Below are 10,741 nucleotides of genomic sequence, written 5' to 3'. Positions count from 1 at the left end.
TATATTTAGGCATTCCTAATACAGAACATTTGAACTGGTCCGCCCATATTGAAAACTACTGCGCTTCTCTCATCGTAAACTGGTCCGACTAAGAGATAGGCTTAAATACTCCCCTGCCAAATAAAGCTTCTTTCCTATAACACGCTTAGATCTCGATTACAGTACAGCAGAGAACTTTGCACACTTTCACCAAGAGAGGCAAAAGCAACCTTCAACAAGTTCAAAGATACGCCATCTTTATTAAATGTATAAACGCTACCGGCAAGAAGAGCCTCTTCTGATCAATAAGAATTAACAACAGGAAGTCTTTAGAGTGCTGCGGAAGACTAGTGAGAATCGCATTAGTCTTTGAACTGAACCATTTTCAGTTACATCTTAACCGTTCCGACATTTTACAACCTTCACAATCTAGAGTCGCAAGGCATTATATCACCCTAACAAATTGTGTCCACAGCTCGAAAAATGGCACTCTTCGGAATTTGATGGTATATTTATTGCGGGGGCCAGCTTGAATTTTGAAACGAGGGCGACACAGAAGACAAACACAGAGATACGTTCTGTGCCTTCTGTGTCTCTATCGTTTGGCAAACTGGCACCCACAACAGGTTACTTGTTCGTCCGCTCCAACTTTTAATATTCACCCTGTCTAATGGCAACCGAGGAGTGGAATGATCCACCTCGCATCCGTCAACGCCTATTAATGTTTGCGCTACGATTGCGTATTTCATCCACTACGGTTGTCGCTTTTTGTCGTAACTTCAACTTTACTTTTCATGCTCTCTGTGCCGTTGTTATCCACTTCTCTCGGTCACGTCTTTATTGCGCGCTTATACTACTCTCCGTCTCTGTTTTCTTCGTTACTTGCACAACAGCTGGCATTTGGCATGGTGTCTATATATATGCAATTCAGTTCAGTTCAGTCGTTCAGTCGTGTCCGACTCTTCGTGACCCTATGGACCATGTCACGCCACGCTTTCCGGTCTCTCACTATCTTCCTAACATCACACAAATAAATCTGCAGTGCCTCGAGGATGCCATCTAACCATCGCGTTCGCTGCCTACCCCTTCTCCGGCGACCCTCAACCTTTCGCAACATCAAATCTTTCTCCAGCGACTCCTCTCTTCTCATCAGATGACCAAAGTAACTGAGCTTTAACTTTACAATTTGACCCTCCAATGAGCAGTCAGGGTTTATGGTCGACAATATTGACTGATTTGATCTTCTGGCAGTCCAAGGAACTCTCAAGAGTCTTCACCAGCACCACAATTCAAATGCGTCAATTCTTCGGCGGTCAGCCTTTTTCACAGTCCAATTCTCGCATCCATACATCACAACTGGAAAGACCATAGCACGAATTATACGGATCTTGGTTGGCAGACTAATGTCTCTGCTCTTTAGTAGGTGGTCAAGGCTAACCATTGCTCTCTTTCCCAGAAACAGGCGTCTCCTAATTTCATGGCTACAGTCTCCTTCCGAGGTAATCTTGGAGCCCAAGAAGAGAAAATCTGTCACAGCTTCCACTTCTTGTCCATTGATGCTCCAGGACTTGATAGGGCAAGACGCCATGATCTTCGTCTTTTTAATGTTCAGTTTAAGCCCAAACTTCTCACTCTCTTCTTGTACGCGCATCAGAAGTCCCATGAGTTCCACTTCACTTTCTGCCATTAAAGTGGTATCATCCGCATATCTAAGGTTGTTGATACGTTTTCCAACAATCATCACTCCAGCTGAAGACTCGTCCAGACCGGCCTTCCTCATGATGCACTCTGCATATAGGTTAAATAGGCAGGGCGACAGTATGCAGCCTTGCCTCACTCCTTTCTCAATCGGAAACCAATCAGTAAGACCATGCCCAGTTCTGACTGTGGCCTCTTGTCCTTCATACAGGTTCCTGAGGAGACAGATGAGGTGAATTAGAACTCCCATTTCTTGGAGAGCTTGCCACAGTCTGCTGTGATCTACGCAGTCAAACGCTTTCGCATAATCAATAAAGCAGAAGTAGATGGGTTTCTGGAACTCTTGCTTTTTCCATGATCCAGCGAAGTTTGGCAATTTGGTCTCTAGTTCCTCTGCCCTTGCGAAACCCAGCTTGCACGTTGGGAAGCTCCCGATCCACATACTGCTGCAGCCTTCCTTGGAAGATTTTCAACATCACCTTTCTAGCATGCGAAATAAGCGCGATCGGGCGGTAGTTGGAACAACCTTTGGCACTGCCTTTCTTTGGAATGGGGATGTAAACTGACCTCCTCCAATTCGGTGGCCACTGCAGGGTTGTCCAAATCTTCTGACATAATGTATGCAGAATGTTAACAGCGTCATGGTTTAGGTTTTGAAGCAACTCAGCTGGAATGCCATAATTCCGCTAGATTTCTTCTTAGCAAGGCTGGCTAAGGCCCATTCAACTTCACTCTTCAGGGTGCCTGGCTCGAGATCAGTAATCACAACCATCTTAGGTTGGGTTTGCACATTCGGGTCCTGCTTATACAGTTCTTCTGTGTATTCCTGCCGCCTCTTCTTTATCTCTGAGGCTTCAGTGAGGTCCTTGCCTCGTTTATCCTTTATCACGCCCAGGTTAGCACAGAAGCTTCATTTGATATCTTTGATTGTCTTATACAGAGCTCTTGTGTTCTTTAGTTGGCTTTTGTCCTCAACTGCTTGGCACTGTATGTTCAGGTAGGCATTCTTATCTCTCCTTGCTATTTTCTGAAAATCCGCATTGAGAACCTTGTATCTTTCTCTTTCCCCCATAACTTTTGCCATCCTCCTTTCCTCAGCTATTTGCAAAGCCTCTTCAGATAACCAGTTTGCTTTCTTGAAATTTTTTTGCTTTGGAACTACCTTAGTAGCAACTTCTTGTATTATATCACGAACATCAGTCCACATCTCTTCAGGCTCTCTGTCTTCTATGTCTAATTCTTGAAATCGATTCCTCACTTCCACAGCATATTTTAATGGAATTTGATCCAGAACATACCTGAAAGGCCTTCTAGTTTTTTGCGTTTTCCTCAATCGAAGCTTAATTTTGGCAACAAGAAGCTGATGATCGGTGCCACAATCGGCCCCAGGCCTTGTTTTTACTGCTTGTATAGCACTTCTCCATCTCTGCCGGCAAAAAATATAATCGATCTGATTCCTGTACAGACCGTCCGGTGAAGTCCATGTGTACAGGCGCCTCTTGTGCTGTTGAAAATGAGTACTCGCTACGGTCAGGTTGTTTTCTTTACAAAACTCTACTAGCCTCTGCCCAGCTTCATTTGGATCGCCAAGACCGAACTTGCCGATAATTCCGGATATTTCTTCACTCCCGACCTTAGCATTCCAGTCTGCTATGAGAAAAACGACGTCTGATGATGGGGTGCGGTCTAAAAGGCATTGTAGGTCTGAATAAAATCTCTCAACGTCAGCTTCCTCAGCAGTAGTGGTCGGTGCATAGACTTCTTGAAAGGGTGACCTTGGATCCGATGTGAAACCTTTCGGTCGTTTTTGGGGTTGTACCCTAGCACTGCTTTGCCCATTCTTCTGTTTACTATGAGAGCGACCCCATTCCTTCTCTTGGATTCGTGCCCACAATAAAAGACATAATGGTCGCGGGAGTTAAATTCTCCCATTCCGGTCCACTTGAGCTCGCTGATGCCCAAGATATCAATGTTCAATCTGTCCATTTCTCGCTTGACGACATCCAGTTTACCTTGCGTCATAGATCTTACATTACATGTTGCTATGTGATATATCTCCTTGCAACATCGGACTTTCCGGTCGCTTCCCGACACATCCACAACTGAGCGTCCTTTTGGCTTTAGCCCAGCCGCTTCATTCGTCCTGGAGCTACTAGGAATCGCGCTTTTTTCATCCCCAGTGACATGTGGGACGCCTTCCAACCTGGGGGGCTCATCTTCTGGCGCCATATCATTAATTGTATTGTGACTGGCCATAGGGTTTTCTTGGCAGGAAATACTGGAGTGGGTTGCCATTACCTTCTCCAGTGAATCATATTTTTTCAGAACTCTCTGCCGTGACCTGTCTATTTTGGGTGGCCCTACACAGCAGAGCTCACGACTTCATCGAGTTTCGCAATCCCCTCCCCAACGACAAGGCAGTGATCCATCCATGAGTATATATATGCAATACTCTGTCATATATATACAATACCCGTATATATATACAATACTCTGTCAAATACTCCAACACAAGTTGGATAACACACACGGATGATAACCGATGATAAGTCTTGTTTATTTGCATATCTATATTGAAGCTTTAGTCTATTAATGAAGCTTTAGTCTATTAACGATGAAAGAAAATTTACACAAATATACAAAGTAGATCGAAAAACAACGCACCCCTCTTTTCTATCGCTTTAATTTGCTCAGCCGACTGTTGGCTTTCTTCTTTCGTGTATCACGACGAGGCCCTCATTTCATTTTCAATTTGGTAGCTATTAGCTGGCGAGGGTATCAGTCTAGGCGATCTTGAAGCCAGACATAGCGCATGAGGGTTCTCGCACAGCTTCCGCCCTCCCTGTTTGTCAACTTCCAAGCGACGCTCGCGGTATATACCACTGGATGTTCCACATCAGCCGTAATGCAGGAGGGTGGGGTGTTGACCACGCTCTAAATTCGGGTACACACAATATTAATACCAAAGAAATTATAATTCTGGACAGCCGTCGATGTAGTTCTGTTGATAAGAGCACCGGACGCGATATTCGTATGTCGTGGGTTCTGTTCCCACCATCGGCGCGTTGTTTTTCCTTCTAATTTGTATTTAATTATCTGTCCCTCTAAATAAATATAACATAAATAGAGGTCAATAACAAATTGCAAAAAGTTAATAAAAACTCACCTAGCTTTCCTTAGCCTCGCCGACTGCTAGGTTTCTTCAATTACGGCCATTTGAAAGGAGGTTAAGGGCAGGGCTATTACTTCGCATTATAGCCTTCAATTGACGTTATAAAGTTTGTTGATGTGTCTAACAAAAAAATTAATATCTGAGAAGATAATCACCCTGCATTGAGCTTACTCACGGTTCTCAGTGAGGTTTTCAAGTAAAAAATATATAATGTTAAAGCTACAACCATGTATATTGACTAAATGCAAAACTTGCGGGAAAATTATTGTAAGTGTTAATGCAGAATTATATAAAATGAGATAAAATAAGACATCGGTATTTTCTCTGCTTAATCAAAGTGCTTCTCTGTGTTTCCATTAACTGCGTATATGCATGACCCACCGCTTACCTCTGGTGACGGTGCGCTAGTGCGTTCTACTGACCGAGGTGAAGTATGAGTTTCAGCTCTGCTGATGTACATTTATACAGGCACATCCTCGAGCAGGAAAAAACTGAGAATCACGAAATACAGAAAATATAATTGAGCAGCAGCCGGATAATTCTTTTTGATTCGTCTGTTTTCCGCGAAGCACGTTCTGCTCTAGTCCATGTGTTAAGTGGCCAAATATAATTTCACGAAGCATGAAACACATGTCGATACAGCTGCACCCACAAAAACGCACAAACCAAAAACACAACAGGTCGACGGCGACCGTAGCGGAGCAAGCTGCAATGTGTCTTTGTCAAAGTTCCAAGGACTATCTACACATGGTCGCTTTAGTCGGCCCCTGATTTGCGTCAACGCCTATTGCTAGTGATATCAACTACCTAAATCAAATATATTAGACGTATATTCAAAATATAGAACAAAATGAAAAACAAAAGAACATAGTCACACTTTAAAAAACTTCGAGAAAGCATTTTCTTTCTTAAAGAGAGCACGCATACAATTGCAGTAATTATAGTGTAACAATTATAGCAGCCTGTCTTGCTATTTTAAACCCGGTAGAAAGGACATCCGCGCCCACAAGACCTCCTGTCCGTTTCCAGCCGCACTCGTTGCGATTACTGCGCGTGGCATTAATGCAGCAGCGTTAATTAAAGTTTGCAGACACGTGTCTGCTGTCGTATTGATGTATAGTACAAAACATTGGGGTAGATGGTGTGTGAAAGTTGGAATAAGGGCTGAAGGGCGCCATACTCCTTGCGATTAATGTGGCTGTTTTACAGCAGTCTTCCCTAGATGGAGCTATATTAGCACTATGTTGTCTGTCACTTGGTGTAATTGTTTGTGACCGACGCTGCAATGATTGCAGCAATTGAATACGCATATGAAGAAATGCGGGATGAAATTTCGCATAAATCTGCGCGTCCTGGCTTCCACTCACGAGCAATCACGAGTGGCCACTGGCTCATAAATTGCTCACATTGTGGCTCTCCGTACGTCGATCAGCAAAACATGCAATACGAGCAGGATAATTGAACCACGCACCACCGAATATCCCCTGTGGATAACAAGGTCGTAATGACTGGAAACGGCTATAGCGCAATTTATTTGCACTACAAGTGCGAAATGACATCTTTTTTGTAAGTGATAAAGAGCCCATTACAATTTCGCATTGAAGTGCTATTACATCTGCTTTTTCGAATTAGCGTGGTGGTTATTATGTTGGTATTGGTTTGTGTATGTGTTGATTCTTTGCCGATGCTTATGGTCGCTTAGGGTAACAAACTAAATTCCAAGGGAAGGAAAGCGTAGCAGGGGGAGGCAGAAAGTTAGGTGGGCGGATGAGGTTAAGACGTTCGCAAGGGTCAAGTGGATCCAGACAGCACAGAACAGGGCTAATTGGAGAAATATGGGAGAGGCCTCGCCCTGCAGTGGGCATAGTCGGACTGATGATGATGATGATGATGATGATGATTCATTTCTGCATGCGAATACTGATCACATACGTAGAGTTCGAGATTTTATTTCCACATATATAGTTAGAAGCATCGATGTGCATAGTAGTGAATTAATAATGCAGTTCTTCCAATGTAGCAAACCTTCTGTCGGTACCGCTCATTTTCCTCCCATAGGCTTGTAGGACTTACTGTTAATACCATACTGCTTTTAAGACGGTACATTAAGAAACCAATCACATCGCGCCGTAACAGCTCATACGAAGACTAGCCCTACAACGGCTAATGTAGAACAATGTTTGCACAAGTCGGCTAAGAATAGGTCGTGTTCTACACCGTCATACGTTGTCTTATTTGAGAAGTCAAATTTCCTGCCATCCTTAACCGCTTTTTCAGTGTCGAGGCAATTTTTCTGCCGGCGTAATCGAGCCTCATTTTGCGTTATTCGCTGTGCATAATTCGTGCGTGTCGCGTAAGAACAGGGCACTTTTGCAACCCGCTAGCTCGGTTTCGTAGATTCCAATGCGCAGCCAGTAAAGGCTGTCCAAAACAATGGCGGAGATAAATGCAAAGCACCAAGGAATTGAAGCAAACTTGCTTCAGTTCTAGGTGCAGTTCTATGTTCAGCACGCCATCGTGTCATGAACAGTTTGTAGAATGAGAGATCTGGGCTCCAATTGGAACCCTTTAATACATACCTCAGGTTAGAGCTGTGGTTTTTAGAAATGCCGAAAATACGTGAATTGAAGTGATTTAGGGCTTACGTTTAAACAATCATCTGAATGTTGTTATGGTGCTCGTCCTTTAGTTCTCGTTTTTGGATGGACTTGCAGTTGCATAGGTCGTGTTCGGAGCTCTTTTCCTTGTGCTTTATTGTGAAACAGTTTGATCTTTAGCGAAAAAGTCGTGGTTTCTCTTTTCAGTTACTAATACATCATTTAAGTACCGTGCTTACTTTGTTAGAAACCTTTTACAGCGAACCTTAGAAGACGACCGCGCAAAAGGCAAAACAAATGCGCGCGGACTTCCGAATGTTTATTGATTCAAGACATGGAACCCTCGTCGAGAACACTGCTCATGCGCACTAAGCAGTTCTAAGCTCATGCATTACCAACTTTCCCTTCTTCCTACGGTCATTTTGCAGTGACTGAAAAAAAAAAAAAACATTGGTGGTGGCTTAGCTTGGTAAAACCTGGACATCAGACGCGAAAAGCTTCGGCGATGCCATAGCTTAGCTTGTGGTTCATTGGCGTAGTTGTGGCTTACCTTGTTGTTCACAGTTGCACCTTATAGATATTCCACGGCTTGTCATAGCGGTGAAACATTGACTACAGCCGTACATCAAATAAGAATAAATATTATAGAACTTAGCCCACATAAATGTAAACGCATGTCTTTTCACCGCCGCCATAATCCGCTTGATTTCCCATACGTAATTAGTAACGTCCCTGTACAGTCGTGTCTATCATATCTGTATTTTAGTGTCACCTTGTGTAACTTGTCCTGGAGTGCACACGTATATCACTAACATTATCTCAACTGCTAATAAAACACTAGGTTTCTTACGACGTCATCTCCGCCATGCCCCGATCATGTAAAACTGCTAGCATTCAAAACACTTGTCAGATTAAAATTAGAATATGCATCACCTATTTGGAGCCCGCATCATGCTTACCTTATCAACACACTTAAAGCAGTACAAAACAGAGCAGCCAGGTTCTTTCATTCTTCATATTCCTGCGACATCAGTGTGTCAGGGTTGAAAGATAAATCAGGGTTATCACTCCTCTCAGTTCGTCGTCGCATCACCAGCCTTTGCTTATGCTACAAATTTTATCACAGTTCACTTTCCTGCGCGCCCTACATCGTCCCCCCAACCCGCATATCTCATCGCACTTGTCATTCTTCCCAGGTTTCTCGTCCACGTGTCCTCACGGTTACTTTCGCAGCCTCATTTTTTCCCCGTACCATTGTTGACTGGAACGGCCTTCCCAGAGACATTGCAGCCATCATGTGCTCCGCGACCTTCGCTGACAATCTTCATGCTCATTTTTCATCGGGTTAACACTTGCCGCTCACGAATATTGTACCCACCCCTTATGTAATGCCCCTCACCGTGCCTTTAAGGAAAATAAATGAAATGAAACGAAATGAAATCCCAATGCCATCCGATAAAGAATATTCCACTTCTCAATGAAATTTCATAAACAGGCTCGGAGCGTGACCTGATGCCAGCGAATACCTCCGAAAATGCTCCCTCATCAGGGCAGGATTTGGCCACCCTGGTGTAATGGTGTAATAATTGGCCACAATCTTCAATGAATACTCTAATAAAGCGCCGGCCCTTACTCGCCAGTGATGCCGGAACTGCCCACGACTGCGCTCAGGCCTCTGACGCAGCGCAGGTAGCTAGGAATCTCTAGCTCCGTACATGCTTACATTGCGAACGTTTAACGCTAGAAGCTTAGGTAATGAACCTAGTTTTTCAGCGCTGTTTTAGGAGCTAGAGGGCATGAAATGGAAACTTCTAGGGCTGAAAAAGTTATGAGGCCAAATGAGGCATATACTGTAGTGAAGGGCGGGCATGTATTGTGTTATCTAGTTCTACTGGAGAGACGAGAACTAGGAGCAGGGTTCCTTGTCAACAAGGATATATCTGGTAACATACATGAATTCCCTAGCATTAATGAGAGGGGGGAGGCATCGTAATTAAGAGGTATGAGCGGAAGGTTGTACAGGCCTACATGCCATTACGTAGTCATGATGACCAAGCTGTCGAAAGCTTCTACGAAAGTGTAGAATTGCAATGGAGAAAATGAAGACGCAGTACACTGGGCGACTTCACTGCAAATGTAGGACAAAAGCAGGTTCAAGACCAGACGGTGGGTGACTATGGCATTGATTCTAGGAGGTTCTAAGCAGGGTGCTGTAGCTCTTTGAGTTGACAGAGCTCAAAACCTTAACAACCTTGAATACATTCTTGAGCAAACAGAGTGGACATCAGAAAGCCCTAAAGGGAGACTAAAAATTACATTGATATTATACTCTGTTCTTACCTCGATATCATGCAGAATGTAGAGGTAATCGGAAATGTACAATGAGTCACCAGGGTATAGTAAGGTCTTAATTAGGTCAGACTTGTAGAGAAAACGAAACAGATTAGTAAGGAAACTTTCAGCAATGAATTAGCGGTTAGGGGAACGGCAGGAGAATTCAGGATTTCTCTACAAAATCGATATTCAGCTTCAACCGAGAATGACAACCTTAGTGTAGGAGCGATAAATGATACATTCATAGATATCATTTATGAGTGCGCGATAAAAGTAGGACGTCGGATAATCAGATAGAATAGCATCAAGTTATCTAGAAGACGAAAGATATGAATAAGCAATGCCAAAGTATAAAAGCTTCCAAAAACAGAGAGGGTAGAACTGGCAGAGAAATCAAAACATATCAATATGCAAAGCGTCCGACATAAGGAAGTATAATATGGATAAACTTGAGCGTGCTCGAAAGAACGGGGGCAGCCTTATAGCGGTGAAGAGGAAGTTGGGTTTTGGCAAAAAATTCAGATGTATGCGCAAAGGGAAAAGGTGGCAATGTCATCACAAATATCGACAGGGAGGAGAAAGATGAGGAGGAAAGGCGGGGAGGTTAACTAGTAAAAGCAACCAGTTTGCTACACTGCACTGGGGAAAGGGGATGAGTAGATATAAAAGTTGTGAGAGAGGGGTAGTTGAAGTTAGTACAGTCACATAACAGACAAGCCCCATCACATCACGTCACAGTCATGTCATAGCAAACTCATAGTCTTTCGATTAGGCCTGTGCTTCTCATAAAGTATAGACAGTGTAGTCAAAATAACTTAGGAGTTCTATACTGACATATATAGTAGCCAACGTAGTCAGGAAAATAAGGAGATAGACAACAGTGAAAAGCAGTCATACTTCCCGCCAGTTACAAAGGACGAGGTTAGGAAAGCTTTAGGAGCTATGAAAAAGGGGAACGCAA

This window comes from Amblyomma maculatum, chromosome 1 (genome assembly GCF_055883805.1).
Source record: "Amblyomma maculatum isolate TAMU_Amacu chromosome 1, ASM5588380v1, whole genome shotgun sequence".
In the NCBI taxonomy this organism is placed as follows: domain Eukaryota; kingdom Metazoa; phylum Arthropoda; class Arachnida; order Ixodida; family Ixodidae; genus Amblyomma; species Amblyomma maculatum.
Note: the sequence above shows the minus strand (reverse complement) of the source record.